The 26,443-nt window shown below is 41.2% G+C and overlaps 3 non-coding genes across 3 annotated transcripts; all 3 read right to left on the minus strand.

Annotated features, from left to right (window-relative positions):
- Positions 1-12,398: 12,398 nt before the first annotated feature.
- Positions 12,399-12,504, minus strand: LOC112087918. The gene has a single exon (XR_002900324.1). It is a non-coding gene; the product is annotated as a small nucleolar RNA R71 (small nucleolar RNA).
- Positions 12,505-22,729: 10,225 nt separating this feature from the next.
- Positions 22,730-22,836, minus strand: LOC112087920. The gene has a single exon (XR_002900326.1). It is a non-coding gene; the product is annotated as a small nucleolar RNA R71 (small nucleolar RNA).
- Positions 22,837-25,448: 2,612 nt separating this feature from the next.
- LOC112087930 lies at positions 25,449-25,554 on the minus strand. Its single transcript, XR_002900335.1, has one exon. It is a non-coding gene; the product is annotated as a small nucleolar RNA R71 (small nucleolar RNA).
- Between the last annotated feature and the right edge of the window lie 889 nt (positions 25,555-26,443).

The following is a 26,443-nucleotide window of genomic DNA, read 5'->3' on the forward strand; positions in this document are numbered from 1 at the left end:
GAAATCCAGGTCCATGACTTTGTTTTTGGTGTTGCTAAGCTCATAGTTGTGCTTTGCTTGCTCTTCCTCCATGCTGTTGAACCTGTTAGCAATCATAGCTGCATCCTTGGTTGCACGTTCTTCTATTGAATTGACTTGTGAGGCTAGGTTATCGATTTTTTCATTGAAAAGTTTCGATATCCCATCAATCCTTTTGTTTAGAGCAGTTGTAGCGGTTGCTTGAGCTTCTATGAACTGTCTGATCACGCCTTCGAGCTGACTCAGTCTGCTACTGAGCTGGACGTTCTCATCTTGCTGAAGAACTTGGTGATGTAGGCGATACATAGAGTATCTAGGGTTTGCCATCTGAGGTGCTTAGGGCTCCTTCTGGAACGTTCTGTAGTCTTTGGGTTGAATTTCTTCGTATAGATCGCATAGATGCTTCTCTCTGCGTCTGGTGGCTTGAGGAGTGTTATAGAAACCTTCCTCATAGTGTATATTTCGATTTATAGGATCCATATCTTCTGAAATGGAAACAAAATAACCGAAAAATGGAAAGTTGCAGAAAAGGGGGTTCTAGAGTCGATTTACTAACCTTTCTCGGTGTTTTGCAGAAAAGAAAACGTGTGCCTTCCCCGGTAACGGCGCCAAAAACTTGATGTGTCGTGTGGTGAGGGTGTCAAGTTTTACCCTAATTGAAATCAATAGCCGCAAGTGCACAGCTGATCGATTGTAGTACTTAGGGATCGAATCCACAGGGAAGGAGGATCTTTTCCTGCAAAAAGCCTTTGAAATAAGTTAAAGTAAGGAAGTCTAGAACAAAAACGGTTTTGTAGGGGTTTGGTAGTGTGTTTAAAATCTAAAAACGAAATCTTAAAAGAGAATACGGAAATTAAATGGCCTAATAACTAAACTTAACGAAAACAACTAAAAATGATAAAAGCGGGTATTCTAATGCTTAAATGAAAATGAACTAAAAAGGAAAGACAATATTAAACTAAAGCTTTAAAGAAAATCGGTGTAAATCAATGGAAAAAAGCGTTGGGGTTCAGGGAAGTTTTCTCAGGGGTACGAACGATTCAAAACATTGCTAGAGAGTAAAATTGATAAGATCTTAGCTTAAACTTTTCGAACTGGAGTCACGGACGTATGAATACGCCACTGTCGTGATCATAGACAGTAATCTCTCTCAACCCTGACCAGTAGGTTTCCACTCTGGCCCTGGAAGAGAAGAGATGCATTATGTTTAAGACTCGTCCTAATTCACAAATCGCTCATAGGTAGGTTTCCACTCCTATGTTTGTTTTGCTCTCCCAAACTAGATCTGATACCTGATGAACACTTTCGTGTCACCAAGCATCTGGATCAGATTGTAGTTCATGACGCTACTCTCATGCAGTAAAAATGAATTCAGAAGAAAAAGTTCTAAGATTCAGCTCAAAAGCTCATGGAATCCTCATCTAACATATAAATCCCCATCGAAAATCCCTTAATCCCAACAATAAAACTACTCAGACATAATAAACGAAATCAAAGAAATAGTATTAAGAAGTAGAATAGAAACCGAAATTGAAAAAGAAAGAACAAGGGTTCAAGAGAACAAATCTCTCTCTCCCTAAAAGCTAAAGCAAAAACAATAACAATATGAAGTAATGATAGATGGTATTCGGTTTCACGATTTCTAGGGCTCCTAAGACATGTATTTATAGTGCTCAAGACCTCTCTGGACGTCACTTAGGGTTTCTCCAAATGTGGGCTTCAGAAATGGGCTTTTTGGGCTCGGAGGTTGAAGGCCGCGGTCGGGACAAGTGTGACCGTGGTGGATGAGTGGTTTGCCGCGGTCGGGATGCTCCTGACCGCGGGAAAATGATTGTTGGCCGCGGGTGGAAGTGCTTGCGGGCTGGTTTACGGGACATCTTGCTCTTCGCGTATCTTTTGATTGAACCGTTGGATTGCCAAGCTGTAAAGTGCACTGGAAAGCTGATACTTCCATCTTTAAGGTCTCCAAATTTGAGCTGGATCAGTCGGTGAGAAGGCCTTCAATCAGGGGTGAACTTCTGACGGTTTGACTCTGAGCTGAAATCTGGTTTTCTATCCATTTTGTTAAGCTCCTCGAGTCAGTTGGCACCGTTATATCTGGTTTAAAGGCCACATTTCGAAGCACGCCTTTCACTTCTGTGTCGCGCAACTGGAACGTTTGCCTGTCAAGACTCGCCTTGTCAGTTGGGGAATTGCAGCATCGGCAACGTGCTGTGTCTGCAGTCTCTTCGACGAAACTCGCGATCACTTGTTGTTTCACTGTGACTTCGCAACACTTGTCTGGACGAAGATCTTTGCTAAGCTCGGTTGCTCCAACCCTGCCTTCCACGACTGGTCTACAATGTCTTCTTGGCTCCTAACCCCTGTTCCACGTGATGCAGCTATTCTTAGAAAACTTGCGACTCAGGCCAGCACTTATTTCATCTGGCGTGAACATAACACACGGCTACACTCTGGTATTTCCTCTATTCCCGAGGGAGTCTGCAAGATCATCGATCGCTCAATCAGGGACAACTTGCTTGCGAAGAGTCAGAGGACCACCTCTACTCTATTATCTTCATGGTTCACATATAGCTAATTTTAGATTAGTGTAGTGCCACTTCCTCATCTATTTGAGCTCTTTTCCGTTTTTCTTTGGAGCTCAAATCTAATTTTCCTAATGTAAAAACTTAGCCCACTTTTTTTGATATATATAATTCACATTTTATCAAAAAAAAAATCCTAATCCCACCAAGAGTCTAGCTAAAAGACTTTACAAAGACCCGCTTGACGGGAGGCAACCCATTTGGTATGTTTTTTTTTTCATTACTTTTCTATTTTTTTTTATTTTATATGCATTTCAGGTTTTCATAAAACCTAGAAAAACCAAAAACATTCAAAAAACCAGAATATACAAAAACATAGGAGGAAGGAACCGGAAACCGGAAAGAAGCGAGAAAAGGCCGAAGCCATTTACCGTGGCCGCGCACACTCGACCCACGGCAATGCTCAGTTTTCATTTCTCGACTTGTTTTCCCGATTTATCGTAAGGCAGAGCTAAAAAAACCCCGATTCATGATAACACCTGATTTCGACAACTTTTATGGATCACTTTCAATATCTTATGTTTCTTCACTCAGTTTTAAAGGTTTTATAAGTGTTTTCCATGTTTTGGAGTTTTAGAAGGCTTTTCAGGAAACTTGGAGCTTTGGAGTGCATTTTGGAGTAAAAGTACATTTTTGGATAAATTCAGGCCGTCAGAAGTTTGGCAACCAATGAAGATCATCTCAATGTCTGATCATCCCCAAATTTGGAGAAATTATAGAGGAGACAACCAGCTTTCCAGCACATTTGTAAACAAAGCAATCCAACGGTTAGATCTCCAGATATCATCAATGCACTGAAGGTCAATCAACACAAGTCCAATAAAGGACAGGAGCTTTCACCCGCGGCCAGACTTGTTCCCACCGCGGCTCAAGAGGTTTCACCCCGGTGGACCTATGTCCGAACCTCAGGAGCCCAACTAAGGCCCAAGAAACTTCCTGCACGCATTTTACAAGCCCTAGATGCCCAGACATGGAGAAACATTATAAATACTCATTTTTAGGTTTTTTGTAAGAGAGCCTCTTTCTTCTCTTTGAGACAGAAGTCATTTTGTAGTTTAGGTTTTATTTTTATGAATGTGTAGATGCTCTTCATCGCCACTCTGTCTTCAATAAGAGAAGTTTTTCTGCAACCTTTGTTTCTTTACTTTTCTTCTTTCTAGTTCTTAAACCAATAATTATGTATATCTCAGCCATGTCTGAGTAGTCACCTAATTGGGTGAAATGGAAATCCAAAGGGATCCCATGTTCGAATGACATCTAGGTTTTTAGGAAAAGGGATTTAAATTCTTACATGATTCTCCCATTCATCCAAATCTCAAAGCGGTAAATCTGGATTGATCATCTAGAGTCCGATCCTAGGTTTAATCCGAGCCACGAGAATGCTGTATCTGGGTATCCTGAACTGGATCTTATGAACGTCACCATCGTAGGAGACGAAAGAAGCTACCTATGGAGGATACGTAAGCCGAGATGGATTCTGATCTGCAATGCATGATCTTGTTCTAGCATGAAAGCGAGAGTTAATTTCCATGAATGAGTGATTCGATGATTAGGGTGACGAGAGTTGGCTAATCTTACAAGTGTCTCTCCTAGTTTCTGAGTCATAGAAAATCCTTGCCTAAATTCCTTGTGTTTTAGAACATGAACTCTAAAGATGAACCTTGAACCCAGTGCCGTTTTTCTTATTGTTTTCAACCGATTTTTATTCCCAGCTTTTTAATTCTCTGCTTAATTAGATTTAGTGACAAACCAAAACTTCTTTTTATTGGATTAGGTCTACGATTGTCTTTAGCATCATTTAGAAGTCCTCAACACACAAATCCTGGTGGATTCGACATTACTTGCTGTGCACTTGCAGCTTGTCTAGGGTAAAACTTGTGTTGCCCACTGCACCCACATCAAGTTTTTGGCACTGTTGTCGGGGATTTGTCGTTGTTGACTTGATTTCTTAATCTAATTTTAATTCTAGAACTCAAGATTTTCTAGTTCTGCTGGAGATTTTAAAACTTCTCTTTTTATCTTTGCTTTCTTTGCTCTCAGGTGCATGAAAACTAGGAGAAATCCTGACAACATTGTACCGCACTTAGACGAGATTGACAAACATGAAAGAGAACTTTGGAGACTCAGATGGAGAACACTCAAGATGGCCAATCCGAATGTCCATCGGGAAGATGATCACATTGGAGACGATGACCGTGATTCTATTCATGGTGATGACCGAGATGCTGCCCATGGAGGATGATACGATCCAAGGTGATCTACTCTGAAGGATAAAGGCTAGAGAGGATTCGATGGACTTATGATGGTGGTGTGCTGAACGCGACGATGAGTGACGATGGTGGAGAACGGATCGAGTGGATGATGATGATGGTCTGGTGGCTCGAATCGATGGTATGGTGGAAGAGATAGAACCGATGGATTGGTGATGGTGATGATGAGATGATATCGATGGAATGGAGGGATAGAAGAATCTCTTGTAAACAGATTAGTTTTTAAGAGATTCGAATTTCAGAGTTTTTTAGTTCTCAGAAATCAAAGAGAGAAGAACACGTTAAAAGTTTGATCAAAATTCTTCACTGAATAATACTTAGGCGATTTTCTCTCTTAAATAGAGTTAGAGAGAAATCGCAGCCCTAATACAAAACTACATGAAGTCTGAAATAAAAACAACACGAAGTTTGATTAAAAAAAATAAAACAGCGAGGCGTCCCTTCTAAATCCTAAGTGGTGCGCCTAAAACAACTAGTGCACAAGTCATTGTGACTTTGCACATTATTACCCATTAGTAACAACTTCTAAGTAACTCGACGTAGCAATGATTTCTGCCTCGTTAAAAACCTTGGAGAAGAACCTCCTTGCCTTCCAAAATCCTCACCAAGGAAAAGAGTACAGAATCATCACCTAAGTTACCTAGTCATTGTTACTGGGTTCTTCATTCTTCAAGATAGAGATATTGAAGATGTGAGCTCCAGCCTCCAGTTGATCGATGTCCTCTGCAGCTATGAGTGCGTGAGCCTCCTTAGCCATCTCTCTAGCTCTGGAACGAGTAATCCTGCCAGCTACCTCTGGTTCCTCCTCCTCTGAGCTGGTCACGATCATATCATCCTCTCCCTCTTGAAAAGGATTTGTCCTCAAATCTGAATCTGCAACATAAGGAAGCAAGTCAGAAACATTGAAAGCATCAGAAACATCATACTTACCTTGAAGATCAATCTGATAGGCGTTGTTGTTGATTCTTTTGATGACTGCGAATGGTCCATCAACTCTGGGCATTAGCTTGTTCTTTCGCTCAGCTGGAAATCGCTCCTTCCTCAGATGGATCCACACCAGATCTCCTTCTTCGAAAATCAGCTCCTTTCGTCCTTTGTTGGCATGCTTCTCATACTGCTTTGTCTTCTTCTCGATGTTCTCCTTAGCCTTAGCATGTATTCTTCAGACCTGTTCAGCTTTCTCCTTGCCATTCAAACTGCATTTTCCACTTAAAGGCAAAGGGATCAAGTCTAGAGGTGATTGTGGATTAAACCCATATACAATTTCAAAAGGAGAAAAGAGAGTAGCAGAATACTTAGCGTGATTGTAAGCAAACTCGACATGAGGCAGGCACTCTTCCCATGTCTTGAGGTTACTTTTCACCAAAGTCCTTAGAAGTGTGGACAACGTTCTATTCACCATCTCGGTCTGTCCATCGGTCTGAGGATGACACGTAGTTGAGAATGATAGCTTTGTTCCCAGCTTAGCCAAAGCGTTCTCCAAAAGTGTCCTAAGAACTTCGTGTCTCGATCTGAAACGATAACCTGTGGCATTCCATGCAGTCGTACTACTTCCCTGAAAAACAAGTTAGCTACATTCACAGCATCATCTGTCTTGTGGCTAGCGATGAAGTGAGCCATCTTGCTAAACCTGTCAACAACTACAAAAATAGAATCTCTACCATTTCTGGTGCGAGGTAAGCCAACTACAAAATCCATAGAGATATTAGTCCAAGGTTGAGAAGGAATAGGAAAAGGAGTATACAAACCGTGAGGTTGAACTTTACTCTTAGCCATCTTACATACGACACATCTATAGCAGATTTTCTCAACGTCCTTCTTCATGTTCGGCCAGTAGAAGTGCTCTTGTAGCCCAAGAAGTGTCTTTGTGACACCGAAATGTCCAGCTAATCCACCTCCATGAGCTTCTCGTACCAGTAACTCTCGAGTAGATCCTCGTGGTATGCACAATCGGTTACTGAAGAACAAGTATCCATCCTGTCTATAAAATTTCTCACAGGCAAACTTATGACATTTGGCATAGCTCTCAGAAAAGTCAGTATCAGATTCATAAAGATCTATAATGTGTTTAAATCCAATCAACTTTGATGTTAAAGTCAAAATAAGAGTGTACCTCCGTGATAATGCGTCTGCGACCACATTATCTTTACCTTTTTTGTACTTAACAATGTAGGGGAATGTCTCAATGAACTCCATCCATCGCCCATGTCTTTTGTTAAGCTTCTGCTGACCCTTGAGGTGCTTTAGAGACTCGTGATCGGTATGAATGACGAATTCCTTAGGCCATAGGTAATGCTGCCATGTCTGGAGAGCTCGAACCAATGCGTATAACTCCTTGTCATAAGTGGGATAATTCAACGTGGAACCTCCTAACTTTTCGCTGAAGTAAGCGACGGGCTTCTTATCCTGCATAAGAACTGCTCCAATACCTACACCAGAAGCATCGCATTCAATCTCAAAAGTCTTAGTAAAATCATGAAGTACTAGTAAGGGCGAATTGATAAGCTTCTCTTTAAGGGCTGTAAAAGCCTGTTCTTGCGCCTCTCCCCACTTGAACCCCACGTCCTTCTTGATGACTTCGGTTAAGGGCGCGGCTATGGTGCTGAAATCACGAACAAAACGCCTGTAGAATCCTGCTAAGCCATGGAAACTTCGGACTTCTCCAATATTCTTGGGGGTTGGCCACTCCTTGATAGCTTTTATCTTCTCTTCATCTACTTTAACTCCTCCTGCACTTACTACAAAGCTTAAGAAAACAATTTCGTTAGTGCAGAATGAACATTTAGATAAATTAGCAAAGAGAGATTGAGAGCGAAGAACATCAAGAACCGATCTGATGTGATCTAGATGTTCTTCCAAACCTTTACTGTAGATGAGGATATCGTCGAAATACACCACTACGAACACGCCAATGAATGGTCTTAGGGCATGGTTCATTAGTCTCATGAAGGTGCTGGGAGCATTGGTGAGGCCAAACGGCATAACTAGCCACTCGTAGAGTCCCTGCTTTGTCTTGAATGCCGTCTTCCACTCATCCCCTTCCTTCATTCTGATCTGATGATATCCACTCTTCAAGTCGATCTTAGAGAAGATTGTCGATCCACAGAGCTCATCCAGCATATCATCTAGCCTTGGGATCGGATGCCGATACTTCACAGTGATGTTGTTGATAGCTAGGCAGTCTACACACATCCTCCATGAACCATCCTTCTTTGGCACCAACAGAACTGGAACCGCACATGGACTCAAGCTTTCTCGGATATGGCCTTTGCTCATCAGCTCCTCCACTTGCTTTTGCAGCTCCTTAGTCTCTACAGGATTGGTTCGGTATGCTGGCCTGTTAGGTAAGGCTGATCCTGGTACCAAGTCAATCTGATGATCTATCCCACGAATTGGAGGTAGCCCTGGTGGAATTTCTACCGGAAAAACGTCCTTGTATTCCTGCAAAATCTCAAACATAACACTAGGAAGCTCCTGTGAAGGGTTAGTACTAACAAGGGATTCCTTGTACACAAATATAAAAGTAGTCATTTCAGGATCAAAGAGTTTATAAAATTCACTGTGGTTTATGTAGAGGCTGTTGGCGACTTTCTCCTTCTCCTTGAGCTTCATTTGAATTTGATCTTGATAAATCTCGGTAGGCGTGAGAGGTAGGAGGGTAATTTTGCGACCTTTGAACTCGAATGAGTGCTTGTTGGTGTAACCGTCGTGTATCACCATACTATCTGATTGCCACGGTCTGCCTAGCAACACATGACTCGAACCCATGGGAATGACGTCACATAGAATCTCATCTTCATACTTCCCAGTGGATAGAGAAACCATCACTTGCTGAGATACGGTCAAGGCTCCACTGTCATTCAACCACTGAAGCTTATACGGCCTTGGATGAGGAATAGTCTTGAGCTGGAGCTTCTTAACCATCTCTTTGCTTGCAGCATTAGTACAACTTCCTCCATCTATGATCAGGCTACAAACTTTTCCTTGAATGAAGCATCTCGTATGGAACAGGTTCTCTCGCTGACAAGTCTCTTCAGGTTGACTCTGAACACTCAAAGTCCTTCTGGCAACCAGCATCTCGCCCACAGCAGCAGCTTCTTCCTCTTCCTCTAATTCATATTCGGCCTCTGAATCCTCTTGAGGAACTATCTCTCCTCCCTCATGTAACAAGAAAACCTTCTTGTTTGGGCAATCTCGAGAGTAATGTCCCATTCCTTGACATTTGAAACACCTCACATTGCTGATAGAAGTGCCACCTCGAGGCTTGAACTCAGCTTTAGCTTCTTCTTTAACTCCAGTAGAGGGCGGTTTGATGTCTCTGGAGTAAGCTGGCTTGCTGATCTCCTTAGGCTTAGGCACACTAGGCGTGAATGTGGACTTGAAATTTCGCCTCTTGACTTGAGATTCCACCAATTCAGCCTTATGCACCATCTCTTGTATATCTGCGAAATCCTGAAGTTCCACCTTGTCTTGAATCTCTTGGTTAAGTCCTCCAAGAAATCTCGACATTACCATTTCTTCTCCTTCTCGTAAATCTGCACGAATGAGCAAAGTTTCCAATTCCTGATAATAATCTCGAACAGACTTCGTACCTTGGACGAGGCGCCTAAGCTTGTTGAGTATTTCGCGCTGATGATGGGCCGGAACGAACCGCTTCCTCATCTGTATAACGAGCTGATCCCAAGTAGTAATCGGAAGTTCTCTAAGGCGTTTTCTGGTGACTCCCAACTACTCCCACCATAGAAGCGCATACCCATGAAATTCTGAAACTGCAATCTTCACCTTGTTGAGCTCGTAGGTTCCTTGGACCAGAAAATTAGACTCCATCTTCCTTTCCCAATCTAGGTAAGCTTCGGGATCTTTGGTTCCATGGAAAGGAGGATACTGGATTTTGATATGACGCAGCTGCTGACGTAGAGGATCATAATCTCGACCATGTCCTCGGCCTCGATCTCGTCTCACAGTTTCTCGGCTATGATCAGAAGCTTCGTCCTCCTCATAGTATTCTGGGTCTGATTCCAGGGTAACTCGATGCCCAGCAATATATTCCTCTCGGCGGTGCTGACGATCTACCCTTGGGCCATCTCGTTCTGCACCAGTAGGATTCCTCCTCGGATTAAACGTAGTCTCTCTGCCCCCAATTTGGCTTTGGTTGGACTTAGCTTTAGTCCTGGCTTCGGAAGGTGTTGGGTGGCGTGGAAGTTTCCGGGAAGATCCTATGTGCCCTTTACCCTTTGCTAAGCGCATTGCTTCTGAAGGAGTTGGAGTTTGAGACGACTCTTCTCCACTTGCACTGAGGTCTTTGAGCAGATCATTCATCTTCGTCTCGAACTTGTCATTGAGTTGTTCGATTTGTTGTGTGAGCTGAGTTGCTATGGCGTGATTCGCTTCTTTAATTTGTTGAGACATTGCTCGGTTCAGAGCTTCCATCGTCTCAGCCGAAAGCTCCATGGTACCTGAAAAAATTTAAAAAAAACTTGCAGTAACTTGTTCTAGAAGAAATCACAAAAACAGCAAAACTAAACTCATCATAAAAAAAAATTAAACGATCCCCACGAAATCTAAAAACAAACTTAACGAAACTAATGAAATTTAACGAAATTTAATTTATTTTTTTTTTTTTTTCAACCCTTAAAAAAAAAGGGAAAAATCAAGTCTCTTATCAAACCTAAACGAGAAAATCAATGATCAACGAACCCTAGCTAATTCGAAAACTACAAATCCTAACAAACTAAGGACAAAACACGAAGCGATGAACAACGATTTATCTAGTCTAACTAAATCGCACTATCGAACCCTAACACGATCTCGCAATCGATCTAGGCGAAGACTACACCACACAACGAAAGTACAGCGACACAAAAAGACACTAGTTTGATGCAATCTAACGAGAACACAGAAGTGAGGCAACGAATTAACTAACAACGATATGATGATTCACTGAAATAGAAGACACATGATGCAAACAAACACCAGAAGTCAACAAGCCCTAATGATCTAAGCAACGAAATCAGAACAAGGAATGAAATCAAGTATGGCGATTTAGGGTTAGAAATTTCTCAGCCTTTGGTTCAGAGTTGGCTCTGATACCACGTGATACGATCCAAGGTGATCTACTCTGTAGGATAAAGGCTAGAGAGGATTCGATGGACTTATGATGGTGGTGTGCTGAACGCGACAATGAGTGACGATGGTGGAGAACAGATCGAGTGGATGATGATGATGGTCTGGTGGCTCGAATCGATGGTATGGTGGAAGAGATAGAACCGATGGATTGGTGATGGTGATGATGAGATGATATCGATGGAATGGAGGGATAGAAGAATCTCTTGTAAACAGATTAGTTTTTAAGAGATTCGAATTTCAGAGTTTTTTAGTTCTCAGAAATCAAAGAGAGAAGAACACGTTAAAAGTTTGATCAAAATTCTTCACTGAATAATACTTAGGCGATTTTCTCTCTTAAATAGAGTTAGAGAGAAATCGCAGCCCTAATACAAAACTACATGAAGTCTGAAATAAAAACAACACGAAGTTTGATTAAAAAAAATAAAACAGCGAGGCGTCCCTTCTAAATCCTAAGTGGTGCGCCTAAAACAACTAGTGCACAAGTCATTGTGACTTTGCACATTATTACCCATTAGTAACAACTTCTAAGTAACTCGACGTAGCAATGATTTCTGCCTCGTTAAAAACCTTAGAGATGAACCTCCTTGCCTTCCAAAATCCTCACCAAGGAAAAGAGTACAGAATCATCACCTAAGTTACCTAGTCATTGTTACTGGGTTCTTCATTCTTCAAGATAGAGATATTGAAGATGTGAGCTCCAGCCTCCAGTTGATCGATGTCCTCTGCAGCTATGAGTGCGTGAGCCTCCTTAGCCATCTCTCTAGCTCTGGAACGAGTAATCCTGCCAGCTACCTCTGGTTCCTCCTCCTCTGAGCTGGTCACGATCATATCAGAGGAGATGGCCAGTCACAATTCCATGAAGAGGGAAACCAAATCCCTAGAAATGCTGCTCAAGTCGCTGATAACCGAAGGAGAGAAGACCAAGTCAATCCTGAAGAAAGAAGGAATGATGAAAACATTGTTCCACCTAATGGTAGAGAGGCCAGTCGATCCATACAGCTTTCCAATCCTGCGAGAAGATAACCCCGGTACTCATTGCCGATTTCGATGCACCTCACCAACACTTTCAGAACAGATAAACTATTCAAGTTCCTGTTCCAGCAAGAGGAGATCATGAGATAAAACCTCAGATTGTCTCTTTGGTGAAGCAGAATAAATTCCATGGAATCTCTACTGAGAATCCAATGGACCACATTGATCTTTCTGAAGAAATCTGTGGAATGGTGAGAACAATTCCAGAAACTGTGGACTATGTGAAGTGTAAACTTTTTCCTTTCTTTCTCTCTAAGTGATAAAGCTTTTAGATGGTTAAAATCTATGCCATCTGGTTCTATTACTTCATGGGAAGAATGCAAGTAAGCTTTCTTGAACTACTTCTACACCAACTCAAGATCGAACCAGCTGAGAAATAAGGTACAAAGTTTCCAACAAGGCCCAGTAGAATCATTTTATGAAGCCTGTAAGCGATTTAAAGAGTATGAGAGAGACTGCCCTCATCATGGTTTCTCTGGAGCAAACCTTCTAAGCACCTTCTACAGAGGACTTCAGCTGAAGTATCAACTTTCTCTTGAGACTGCCAGCAATGGAGATTTCAGTTCAAAAACTATACCACAGGGGAGAGCACCTCATCGAAAATCTGGCTGTCGCTAACATCAACAACAATCCTGAGTATAATAGATAAAAGAAGACTATCATTAATCATGATTCAAGAGAGATTACTGAGCTAAATAGCATGGTAAGTCAACTTCTTAAGTCTCAAAATAAGAATATACATGCTTGTGATACTGCTGCAGGAAATGAAGAAGATGGAAGATATGAAGATGATGGCATATATCAAGAAGAAGAAATCAATTTCATGGGAGCTCAAGCTTACCAGAACCGATTCAGCCCAGCTTTCAACCACAACTTCAGGAATGCCAACTTCATCAATCTCTCATACATGAGCCAGGGAGCCAAAAATTCCTAGAACCAACCTTATCCGCAGCAGCAAAGGAGCTTTCCAAACAAGTTCCAAAATGGGAACTTTGGAGGAGGAAACTTCCAACAAAGACCACCTTTCAACCCTCAACAAGCACAGACTAGCTCATTAGAAGCAACCCTTCCCAGCTACGCAACCAGGTAAAATTGCTTGAACAAAGTGTAATGCAGATATCTCAAGGCAATGAGAAGTCAATCAGGGAAATGGGAGTGAGGATTGATTGTATTACAATGACTTGAATGGAAAATTTGAATCTCTTGCAACCCATGTCAAGAAGTTGGAACATCAGATAGGTCGGACTGCAGATTCAATGAAGACACAACCAGGAGTCTTACCAGGAAGAGTGAAAGATAATCCAAAGAAGTTCTGCAATGCTATGACAACAGTTTTGGAAGAAGAACCTGTCGCAGACTCTAAGGAAAAGTCGACACCTAAACCTCTCATGAAAGACTCTAAAACTGAGCATGAGAGAAGCCAAGTCATTCCTGTTAAGGTACCAAAATGCTTGTCTGACCAAAAACTCAAATAGTATAAGGATCCAGGACGTTTTTCTTTCACTTGTTCAATTTCTGGAATTGAGTTTTCAGATTGCTTATGTGATTCTGGTGCTAATGTGAATGTTATGTCAAATCTGTTGCTGAGAGATTTGGTATAAGAACATTTATCCCATCTCCAGTAAGGATAATCTTTGGTGATTCATCTCAAAAGAGGACAGAAGGAATGATCCAGGACTTGCCACTGGTCATCGGAAACAAAATTATCCCAACCGATTTCCAAGTTTTAGAGATGGACAAAGACAAAGAAAGACCCCTGATACTTGGTCGCCCATTTTTAGCTACTGTATGTGCGATTATTGACCATGCAAATCACTGTTTAGTTTTCTTAAATGTGGACAAGAAAAAGTTCTACAAGACCACACCTGATCATGCTCCAAACGGAAAGGACAAAAGCAAAGCAAAGATGTTCGAAAATGAAAAGGAGCTAAAAACACTTGCATCCAAGCAATTTGAAAAGATCAAGATAGTAGTGCCACCAGACATCAGCAAGGATAAAGAGAAAAAAGAGAATCTTTTCAAGAGAGATTGAGAGAGCTTCCACTCGAATATCAGTACCTCGGAAAGCTAAGTCTTCCTCTAGGCCGAAAGTGAAGTTTGTTGATCAAGCCATTGATCCAGAAATCAACTACTTGGAACCACTTGAGAAGCTGAATATCAAGCCAACTCCAGCAAATGACTACTCAACTCTTGAGATGCATGGAATCAGAGAAGATGTGATATGGTATCTTGATAGGCTTGGAATGATATCATTTATGGAGCAGAGTTTTTCAACCTATGAGAACCACACCAAGGAGTTCCTTGCATCAGCGACTTTGTGCTACAAGAAGAGAGTTACTCCTAGAGCTCTAGATGGCACACTCTCTTTCTCTATTGGAGATCATCTCTATTCTCTTACCATTTTAGAGATATGTGATGCTTTGAAGTTGCCTTATTGTGATGAGATTGCATTGGAGAAAGATCCAGATGAAGATCTTTGGAAATTGATGGGTTATGGAGTTTATGACAAAGGAAGGTCCAAAGCTTCACTACTCTGTCACCCTGCTGTTCGATATGTGCACAAGCTGCTCGCACACACTGTGTTTTCTCAAGCCAACCAGGTGAATGTCCTCAAGCCATAGTTGGTGACACTATAGCTACCTTTCGCAGATCATCCAAGGTTCCCTAGCTTTGCTTGCATCATTGCAAGGATCCTAGTGAAGGTTAAGCATGAGATGCTTACATCTGAGTGTCAGGACTACTCACCAGATTTTGGGAGCATCATTACTTCGCTTATTGTAGCAGCAGGAGTTGATTTTTCAGCTGAGACACCTCTTAGGAAGGATTGGTTTGATCTCTCTCAGTTCTCTAGAGACAGAACTATCACCAGGGCCAAGATGGACCCAATTGGATTTACTTACAAGTTTTGCACTAGTATCACCGAGTACAGTGTTCTTCTACCCTCAGATTCAATTCCCCGTATCCGAGATGGAGCAGACCCAGGATGGAAACTAGAGACTAGCAATTTCCTACAATTTTTGCCACTCTTACCTCTGACGATGAATTTTTAGAAGAAGAAGGATTCTACAAGGAACACGACCCTTATTTAACTGACAATGCCTATGGAGATATCCATGATCCTCTCTTTGATGAAGAGATGCCATATGTCTCCCAAACCGAGATGGATCATATGCTTCGAGAGCTCAATGAATTTGTGGATGATGGGTATTGGGTAGCTTGTGAAGTAAATGGATAATCCTCCATCAAGTTTGTTAGAAAGACGCCATCAAATGAAAGTCCTTTGGATCATCATGTCATGGAAGCCAGTCATCAAGAAAAAAGAGAACCTATTTCTATCCCTAGTTATGATCTCGTCTCTACCAATTCATTCAAGTATTTTGGAGACGACAAACAAGATCATAAGTCACTTCGTCTTAATGAACCAACGCCCTTTTCTCCTTCAGCTCCTCACCACCCTGACTGTAAGACAGACCACATGAAAGATGAGACACTAATGGTGACATCTAAACCATCATTGGAGACGCTTCCTAAGACGAAAGATCCCGAGAAGCTTGATGTCCTATTCTTGATCAAGGGAGTGGAATCTCATGATTCTCTTTGTGACATTAATTGGACAAGATGTGAATCTCATACCAAAGATCATTGCAGAGAATATAGGTATTTCGATTTTTCATCCCTCTAAGATTTATATTCACTATGGAGATTTTTCTGGTGCAGCTCCACTTGGTTTCGAACCTGAATTGCCTTTAAAGGGGAATTTTATCTTGTTTCCACTGATTTCCATGATTTAGAAATGATAAAGGATGCAAAAAAACCCTTGATGTTTGGTACTTTGTTCGTGGCATCTGTTGAAACATTCATCGACTACCCGAATCAACATATGAGTTTCTTAAAGATCAAAAAGAAAACCTCACATTCGGCAATTACTACAAGGAACTCTCATGGTATGATAATGGACAGCGTAGATGATCCAATAATTGACCCTGGAGGAGCTACAAAGGATGTTGGATATGTCCTAGAAAGAAGTACACCCGTCACACTTGAAGGAAAAGCCGGAATGACAAGTTTGACAAACAAAGGGATTTCCTTATGTACACCTTCAACCAATGCTTATATGATAGGTGATGGAGACTTAATTGAAGCAAGAGTGAAGCTTAAACGGCCCTCAATACTCTTTTCTGAAGACTCTCCACAAGGAAAAAGAATGGGAGACAAGAAGCAAGAGGATATGGACATCTCTCCTCGGACATTCAGCACCGCGGTCGCGAGTGCGCTACCAGCGGCCAACCCATGTTTCTCCGCGGTCGTGACACTTGCACCTGCAGCCAAACCACCTTTCACCCCGGTCGAGACACTTCCACCCGCGGCAAATGTTCTTTATACCAACCCTCCGACAGTTCAAGCCATGGGGACACCTCTCCAAGCAAACTGTCCTCACCTTGGATGCTTAACCTTCTCCACCACATTAGATCATAAAGAATCATTCGTCCTTGTATCTTGCAACATGGTTAAATGCTAAGACGTGAGAGAGACCTTATCCACCTAATCATACAAGCTTCCAAGACGTTCTTATATCACAAGTGGTGTTGAGGACTCATACCTCAAAGAAGTTCCAAGACTTATTTTTGATCCTGGAGGAAGCTACTATCTCAAACCTAAGGACAAAATTTCCAATTAGGAATGACGTTATAAGGAATATACAGAGTAAAAACAAAGAGAAACAAAGATGACTTGTTACAAGACATTGTCTTCACTGGACTGAACGACTCTCTTTACCAAGTCGAGCTAAACGACTTAAAACAGAAGCGCTTAATGGGAGGCAACCCATTTAGGTATTGTTTTCTTTAGAATTTTTTTTCTCTTTCTATTGATCTTTTTCTTTTTCTTGTTCTCAGATGTTTCTTATAAATCAAAAAAGCCAAAAAAATAAAAAAACCGAAAAACCAAAAAGAAGGATGCTCCCTGACTGCTCGGCCCAGCAGGAACCAAGGAGAAGCAGGAAACAGGCCGCATTTAAGCCCCTGCGGTCGCAGGCATCCAGACCGCAGCAAAGCCCACTTCGACCACGGCCAGGCATAGGTTCACCGCGGTCGCGTGAGCCCTGACTGCGGCCAATAGTCGTTCACACCTCATTCCACCTCACCAAGCCCCATTCCACCTCATTCATCACAACCCACCACACCACCACCTTCCATCACCACTTATCACCTTCCCAAGCCTTTCTGAATGGATCCGGTCCATCTCCATCAGCATCCCTGATCCAAGTAAGTTCTCTTTGTCTTACCAAGTTCGATTATATATGCATTTTTCTCATCCAATCTTGACTTGTTTCACACTGAGGACAGTGTGATTTAAGTGTGGGGGAGGATTTTATCCCTTTCTAACCACTTTTCTTTCATGAGTCTTGCATTATCTACACTTTTTGTATTTTCTTTAAAGTTTTTCGAAAGCGGTTTTCAAAACAAAATACGTTTTAAAGGGAATGGTGACATGAATCAATGATAGGTGACTGTGTGCTTTTAGACTGTTCCTAATGACATGCTCATTCATGATTTAAAAACTATACTAGGCGGTAGCTAAGCACATTTGAAACGAAGTACCCTAGAGGAATTTGAATGATTTCTATTTCACTAGCTCTGTTTTATTTGGACTTAACATGGACTTAACTCTCTCATTAAAGCATTAGACCAGGGAAACGAATCATACATTCAGGACTCCTTTACCCTTTTACCACTCTCTGTTGATCTTGAATGGCTAGCTCATCTTTAGCTAGTTCCCCACCTTAACCAAGCCTCTTTCAAACTACATGCACTCTTGTTTTCTATTTTCTTATATGCAGATATGTGCAAAAACGTTGGAGAAAAAGAGGAACGATGTAGATTTCAGTCACTAAGACGAAGGACTGCAATTTTTCCGCAAGCTTTACCGGAAGGATTCAACAAAGGAGAAAACTCAGCTTTACCTCAGAAAAGTCGCCAAACTCTGGTACATTTTCGCCCCTTAGACTTTCTCTCTCTAAAAGGTTATTTCCCCTTTTCAAAAAAAATGAAATCCAAAAAAGAAAAGAAAAAAAATTTGAATTATTTGATTTATTTCACACTGGGGATAGTGTGATTTAATTCTGGGGGAGGATTCCATCCTCTACTGACAACCTTTTCTTGCATAAGCCCTTGCATTCTGCATTTTTCTTTAAATTTTTTTCTCGTTTTTCGGTTTTCTTAAAACATTTCAAAAGTCTTTTGAGTTTCAAAAAGTGTTTTCAAATGTCAAATACGTTTTGGGGGAATAATGACAAAATCAATGATGATAACCAACCTGTTTGCTTCAACACCTTTGATGTGTGTGGGCCTAGGGTTGTGTTTTTTAGAAGCCTGTTGGTCTTGAAGTTTTAAAATTTTAAAACCCTAGTGTCTGTAAGTGCACAGATATACGTTGTATGACTTAGGGTGTCGATCCACAGTGAAGATGACTAATCGGCAAGAAACACAAAACTGGGAAAGTAAGCAAAGTCATAAACTCATGGGGGTTTGGGGTTTTGGTTATGGATCCTAAACTAAACCTAATCTATTATTTACAGGAAATAAAATGCAATGCAAATGAATTGTTAAAAGAATATCTCAAGGATGTCGTCTCAAACTATAGACTCTAAACTCATAGGTGGCGATTTAGACTTCTCCGGTTTACTCTAATCGATATCAAAGCATTTCCAATTAGCCTCCGGGCGATTTATCTTCATCTATTTCTGGGATCTGCATGGAACTAGAATAGACATGTGTATGATTAACCAACTCTCGCCATCTTAATCAACTAATCACTCAAATCTGGCAATTAACTCTCGCTCTCATGCCAGAAATAAGATCATACATTAACTATTGAATTCTTCTGCTCAAATTTTCTCTACAGGTAGCTCTCGACTCCTGTTGGGACTATGTTCTTCTGAAGCTAGGTCTGGATGATCTGATACAGCACTCTCGTGGCTCTGATCGATCCTAGGCTCAGAGAATAGGTCATGAATCTACTCTCATGCAATATGAACAACTTAGAATAAATGAGATCCAGAATATGGTCTAGAAACTTAGAAATCCTAATCGAACATATATGCCTATTGATGACTCTTCAACAACTTGACTCTCTGGGACAGATCTATGATATGTTCATAAAATGAATCATTTAGCTTGCATGTTTTAGTCCAAATCATGTCTTATTTAATGCATTTTAGGTCTTTAGGTTTTTTTTAGTACTTAGGGGTTTGCATTAGGTCCAATTGAGTCTTTGCATGTTTGGAGTGTCTTTTAGGTGCTTTTGGAGGCTACTTGTCGTAGAGAGAGTGAACCAGGTGAAGAGATGGAGTTTAAAAGATCCAAAATGGTGAAAACCAAGATTTTGGAGTTTATCAGCTGAGGCATGTACCACATGAAAGTTTCCATCGGGTAAAACCCTTCCCGGGAAGCTTCCCATCGACCAAAACGTGTATCGTGTGGAGAAGGTTTTATCGGGTGCTGGTTATGGTCTCATCATGCAACTATCGGCAAAATGCTTACCGGGTGGAGATTGGCTCAGTAAAATGCTGTAGAGGATCAGAAGAGTATCGGCTAAAGTTCTATGCCGATGGAGATGATTTTTACCGGCTAAAAAGCTTACCGCGGTACATGAAGACTCGACCAAAATCTGCAATTCCCGACACGCATCAAAGATCAGCCGTCCGGGGAGTCTTAACGTCCGATTTAGCTTCCGAGGTCTTCATGAAAGTTGTGGTTCCAGAACAGTTAGAATTGGTGGATTCGGATCAGTGAGCTGAGAGTTGAATCCCTCAGAAGACGTACCTGTCTCGCTTGCATTACATACCAATCTGGTTTACTTTAAAGGTTACGCTGGACGATGTCCTTCCTCTCTGATTCAGTTTCCGGGGTCTTCATCAAGATTCAATAGCTTTGAGTCTTCTTTCGAGAACGCCTGAGATCACACGATCTGGAGCTCTGAGTTGGGAGATTAACGTTTCAGGAATAAACACAGGTTTAGAAGGTTTCTTCGGATCTTTCCGGTGCACTCAAGAGATCAGCCGTCCGGGGGACCTTCTACTCCCCGTATGCAATTGTGTTCTTCAACAAAGTTTTAGATTGTTGAGTGGACTTTCCAATGGAATTTGAATCAAGCCATTTGGATCATTATCCTGGAAGTTATGCCTCTCCAAAGGCGAAATGGTCCGAGAAGACAAGAAATGCTGCGAAATGGTCATGTGACTTAGTCAACGCGCAGCAATGAAGGATTGAGTTCTGGGTACAAGCTGCGACTGGAGATGTGCGGGTAAGGCAACCCTGAGCAAGGATAGTAACTTTCAAGTCGAAATTTTACTAAGTCCACAAGCTGTGCGACTTAGGTGTGAGAGTAGGAAGTTGTTGAACTATCTCGCACATGTATTCGTAATTCAGACCGACTTGGTCGTGCGACTTGGGAGTGAAGAAAACCAACTCGCACATGGGCCTCAAGACATGTGCTACATGATCGTGCGAGTGAGAAGGAAGAAGGCCTGAACTGCACATACACGCGCAGAACAAACCGAGATAGGCATGCGGCTTAGGCAACCAGGTTCATGCTAGCAAGAACATGCTTCCAGACTTGTACGAGTTGGTTGTGCGACTTGGAGCTGAACAAGACCAACTTGCACATATATTTTCCCCAGAATTCGTCTTACTTTTGCGAGTTGAAGAGCAGAAGACCTGAACAGCACACTTATTTGCAGAACAAACTGCAATAGGCATGCGGTTGAGGCTGAAGAGATTTAGGCGCAAAAGACATACTCCAAGGCTGTGCGACTTGGCTGTGCATGATGGGAAGGAATTGACCAACTCGCACACTTAACACATTGTCCATTTGAAGCCGAGTCAGTACCCAGTTTGTCCTGGGCTTACCGAGTTAGAGAGTATATATATGTTTTAGGGTTTTTTCTCAAGACTTATCTCATTTTCCCTTATGCTTTTTGCCTCTTTTGTGAAAGAACACCTTTTTGAGAGAGAGATCTCCCAATTTCTGTCTAATCAAAAGAGTTTTGAGAGCTTTTATCATCTTTTCTTCATCATCTATCATCCACCTATCTATTTCCATCAACTAATCATCCTTAACAACACATCTTGCAAAGGATTTAGTGTGTTAATCATGATTAGTAAGTAGACCCCTCATTAGAGTTCTAGATATGTAGGTTAGGGTGCTCTAGGGGTTTGATTAAGCTAGCTTAGGACTAGATTCAAGCATCTTTGTTCTTGTTTAACTGATCTTAATGTTGGGTTTCTGAATATCACTTAAACCCAGATTCAAGACATTTCATGCACCAAAAGTGTTTGATGAAATGTCTGAACCAGTTAATACAAGAGTCTAATGTTTGATTCACATGGGAGTGTTGTTTTGAGCTTAGATTGCAGATCATGATTGGTTTTTAATGCATATCTTTCATTTATTTCTCAAATGATTATTGGGTATGAAAGAATGTTCGAGATTGTGTTTTGATGGTTGAGAAAGATTGAAACTTGTTATGAATCATGAGCTGCTTAAATTATTTATCATCATTGTTCATTAGCTACTTAGTTAAATCCTGAAAGCACCCTGGCCATCTATCATATCTTGAGCTTTAAGTCATTTTGCTTTGTTTTGTTTGCATTTTAGTCTTGCTTAATCTTGTTTTTAGTTTACTTTGTTGTTCTTGTTACTTGTTTGAAACATAAACTGCTTAGTTTACTTGAATTAATTAGAGGCCCATATGAACATGTGTCTGAACTCAACCTTCTGATTTGACACCCTTTATACTACATGATTAAGGGATTGATAACCCTCTAAGAGCAGAAAACTCTTACTTATCAATTGGCGCCGTTGCCATTTGGGTGGTTAGTTGAGCATTAGTTAGTGAGTTTAACTTGAGATCAAACCTGTTTTACCTTTTGTTTTACTGATTAAACTCTTAAGTGCTGAAGTTTCAGGTTTAAGTCACATAGACCAAGGACCAGAAGCAGGAGTTATGAAGCAGCTGAACCCTTTATTGACATCATACACCTGCTAGATCGAAGAGGCAGAAGAGAAAGGGACAAAGCTCCTCATCCAGAAGGAGAAGATCATCTTCAGCAGTTGGGTATGGCACAGAATGTAGAACAAGCTGAGCACCAGGCTCAAGTGAATGTGGCGCAAGCTGAGAGGAATGAGCAACAAGCATTTGTGAATCAGAACATGGCACAGAGAAATGAACGCCAAGCTCAGCAGAACCAGCAGCAAGCGGCTAGGAATGAGAACCAAGCTCACAACAATCCTCAGCACCAGCCACAAGCTTCAAGGTGCCAAGAGCCTCGTAAAGTGATTGTAGGAGAGAATGACCGAGCCAATGCACACCAATACAGGGCAGGCATTCACGCTCCGCCAGTTCAGAATAATAACTTTGAGGTGAAGGCTTCTTTGCTCAACATGGTTCAGAACTCTAAGTTCCATGGTCTGCCTATGGAGGATCCACTAGAGTATTTGGATCAGTTTGATAGGGTGTGTGATCTGACTAAGATCAATGGAGTTTCTGAAGACAGTTTTTAGTTGAGATTGTTTCCTTTTAGTTTGGGAGATAAAACACACCATTGGGAGAAGAACCTACCTAGAGGATCCATTCAGACTTGGGACCAGTGCAAACTTGTATTCCTGTCTAAGTTCTTCTATACCTCAAGGACTGCCAAGCTGAGAAATAAGATATCAAGCTTTACCCAACAAAACAATGAAAGCTTTGGGGAAGCTTGGGAGAGTTTTAGGAGTTACACAAACCAATGTACACATCATGGTTTTTCAGAGGCTTCACTCTTGAGTACACTGTATAGAGGAGCACTCCCAAATATTAGGAACCAGTTAGACACAGCCTCAAATAGGAATTTTCGGGGTAAAGAGATCAATGCTGCTTTGGAACTTGTGGAGAATCTAGCCATGAGTAATGATACTTATGAGGAAGACTTTGACAGGGCAAACAAAAGTGAGGGCTCCAGAAAAGAGCAGGGGATGGAGAAAGACATTAGAGAGCTTCAGAGCAAACACGAAAAATTGTTAGTGGCAACTTAAAAGCCACTACACTTTGTAGGAGAATTTGTTGATCAATCCCCAAGCTTTGAAAATGTCAATGAAGAAGGCCTCACTCAGGAGAAGATAAACTACATTGGGAATTAGAATAGGTATCACAGGTTTAACAACTTCAACACTGATAACACCGTATTTTGACCACTTTTATGGATCAGAATTATGTCTTATGCAGGTGTTTTAACTCTGTTTTCAATTGTTTTTAAAAATTTTTCAATGTTTTAGAGTTTCAAAAGACTTTACAGGAAACTTGGGCAAAAGATATGCAATTTGAAACAAATGAGCAATTTTGGAACAAATGAGCAATTTTGGATAAATCCAGACCGTCAGAAGTATGACAAGCAATGAAGACCTTCTCACCGTCCGATAACCCCCAGAATTTGTGACGACATAGAGGATCCAACCACCTTGTTAATTCACTTGGTTTGGAGACAATCCAACGGCTAGAACTTCAAATACACCCGATGCAATAAAGACAGAAAATGCAGTTCTGGAAGAGAGCCACGAGTCGGGACCGCGGCCAACACCTATTTCCCCGCGGGTGGGACTATCACGACTGCGGCCAGACAACGTTCACTTTCCAGACAACTTAATTAAAGCCCAGATCAATTCCTTTCGTTATTTTTGAAGCCGTAAGTGTCCATGACAACTCCAGAAGCTATAAATACCCTCTTTATGTCATTCTAAAGGGAGAAGACGACATAAGACAGAAAGACAGAGAGATTTCGTGTAACCCTAGAGAGAAGGAGCTGCCGTATTCAAAGAGGAGCCACTGCCGGAGAGACCATCGCGCCTCCATCTGTGATTCCGTTCTTCGTTTTTCTTCCCTGTTTTCTTTAATTTCCTGCAACTTTCAATACTCTGTGATGATTGTTTACAATATGTTTGAGTAGTTACCCAGTTGGGTTTAAAGGGATTTTTCAAAGGGTATTTCGTGTGTCTTTGCTTATGAATCGATAGATTTAGGATTTATAATCTTCTAGATGTTCTTCATTTGCCTTTAATCTTACTGCGTGATTCTCTGCTGGCCACTTAGAAGCCGATCTGATATGATATGTTGCAAAAGCTTTCATTGATTGTCTGAACTAGAGTGAAACGAGCAATAATTCTATAGGAGTGGAAACTGACCTGTAGTTGAGTTGTGAATGTTGATGAGTCTTGTTCTGCTCTTGCATCTTCTCCCTTCCAGGATCAGAGTGGAAACCTACTGATCATGGTTGCGAGAGATATTTGTTTAGTGCTGCGAAAGTAGGCTATTCATGCTTCTGTGCCTCGAGTTCTAGAACATACGTAGTTGATTACCTTTATCACTTGTTTAAAATCGACATAGCTTAGTCCATGAACCACTGCGAATTCCCCTTGATGCCCAATGTTTGTCTTTAATTGCTTACAACCTTCGAATTTCATTGTTTTCATTCTACTTTCATTCGCTTATTACTTGCTTTAGTTTTTAAATTGCTTTTTACTTGCTTTTAAGTTTAGATTTGGTGACAACCAAAACCCAAAACCCAAAACCAAACCCAAACCTGTTTAGCTCTAATCCGATTGAAGCATTGCCGTGAATTCGTACTGAAACAACTAAGTCTCTGTGGATCGATACCTCCAAGTACTACAGCGCACATCTGTGCACTTGCAGACATTTACGGGTTATAAATTTAAAACCTGAAGCTTAGTAAAACGAAAACAACAGACCCCGCTTTTGCTCGCATCAAGTTTTTGGCGCCGTTGCCGGGGACTTTGATTTGTTTCGTTGCGAATCCCAGCTTAAATGCATTAGAACACTTGTTTACTTTTACTTTTTCTTTTGAATTTTTCAGGTTTCTCTGCGATGAGAGACCGAGAACATGTCGGTGATCCACCATATTGTGTGGATGGTGATCCAAGCGATGATGACCTGAGTGATGATGAGTTTGAAGAACCAATCTATGATGACAATGAGCTAATCGGATCTGCAAAACATGAAGATGATGATGAACTGATTAGAAGTTTTGATTCACTCGAGAAATTCTTGGGAGATCGAAGAGCTACTCAACCAGCCTTACCAGAGGATGGCAAAACCGGAATCATGGTACCCTATATCCAATTAGTTCAACAAAATCAATTGCATGGTTACATATTTGAACACCCGTTTGACCATATCGAGACGTTCGAAGAATTATATGCAACCATTACAGCAAATGGGGATTACCACAAGTGTAGTCTTTTCCCATTCTCTTTGAGAGACAATGCCAGCAAATGGCTAAAATCTTTGCAATCTACTTCACTAAAAACGTGGGCAGCGTGTAGAACAGCTTTCCTAAATCGTTTTTATACTAGAAATCGTTCCAATCTCTTAAGGAACAAGATAAGAACTTTTAAACAAAAAGAAGATGAAGATATTTTAGATACTTGGGAAAGATTTACGGAATACCAAAGAGATTGTCCACACCATGGTGATGTGGTGTGTCGTGAGGGTTGTCAAGTTTTATCCTAAATGAAATCAATAGCCGCAAGTGCACAGCTGATCGATTGTAGTACTTAGGGATCGAATCCACAGGGAAGGAGGATCTTTCCTGCAAAAGCCTTCGAAAGAAATATAAAGTAAGGAAGTCTAGAACCAGGCGAGTTTTGTGAGGGTTTTGGTGGTGTATTTAAAATGTAAAAACGAATCCTAAAGAGAAACTACGGTAGTTAAAATGACCTAATAACTAAACTTAACGAAAACAGGCAAAAACGGAAAAACGGCTAACCTAATTGCTTGAATGAATATCGATTGAAAAATTAAATAAACTAGACTAAAGCTTGAATGAAAATCGGTGTAAATCTATAAGAAATAAAGCGCTGGGGTTCAGGGAAGTTTTCTCAGGGGTATGAACGATTCAAAACATTGCTAGAGAGTAAATTTTATAAGATCTTAGCTTAAACTTTTCGAAGTGGAGTCACAGACGTATGAAGACGCCACTGTCGTGATCATAGACAACTATCTCTCTCAACCCTGAGCAGTAGGTTTCCACTCTAGCCCTGGAAAAGAAGAGATGCATTATGTTTAAGACTCGTCAGCATTCACAAATCGCCCATAGGTAGGTTTCGACTCCTATGTTTGTTTTGCTCTCCCAAACTAGATCTGACACCTGATGAACACTTTCGTGTCACCAAGCATCTGGATCAGATTGTAGTTCATGACGCTACTCTCATGCAGTAAAAACGAATTCAGAAGAAAAGGTTCTAAGATTCGGCTCAAAAGCTCATGGAATCCTCACCGAACATATAAATCCCCATCGAAAATCCCTTAGACCCAACAATAAAACTACTCAGACATAATGAACGAAATCAAAAACATAGTAT

Source organism: Eutrema salsugineum, unplaced genomic scaffold, assembly GCF_000478725.1.
Source record: "Eutrema salsugineum unplaced genomic scaffold, Eutsalg1_0 scaffold_16, whole genome shotgun sequence".
Lineage (NCBI taxonomy): Eukaryota > Viridiplantae > Streptophyta > Magnoliopsida > Brassicales > Brassicaceae > Eutrema > Eutrema salsugineum.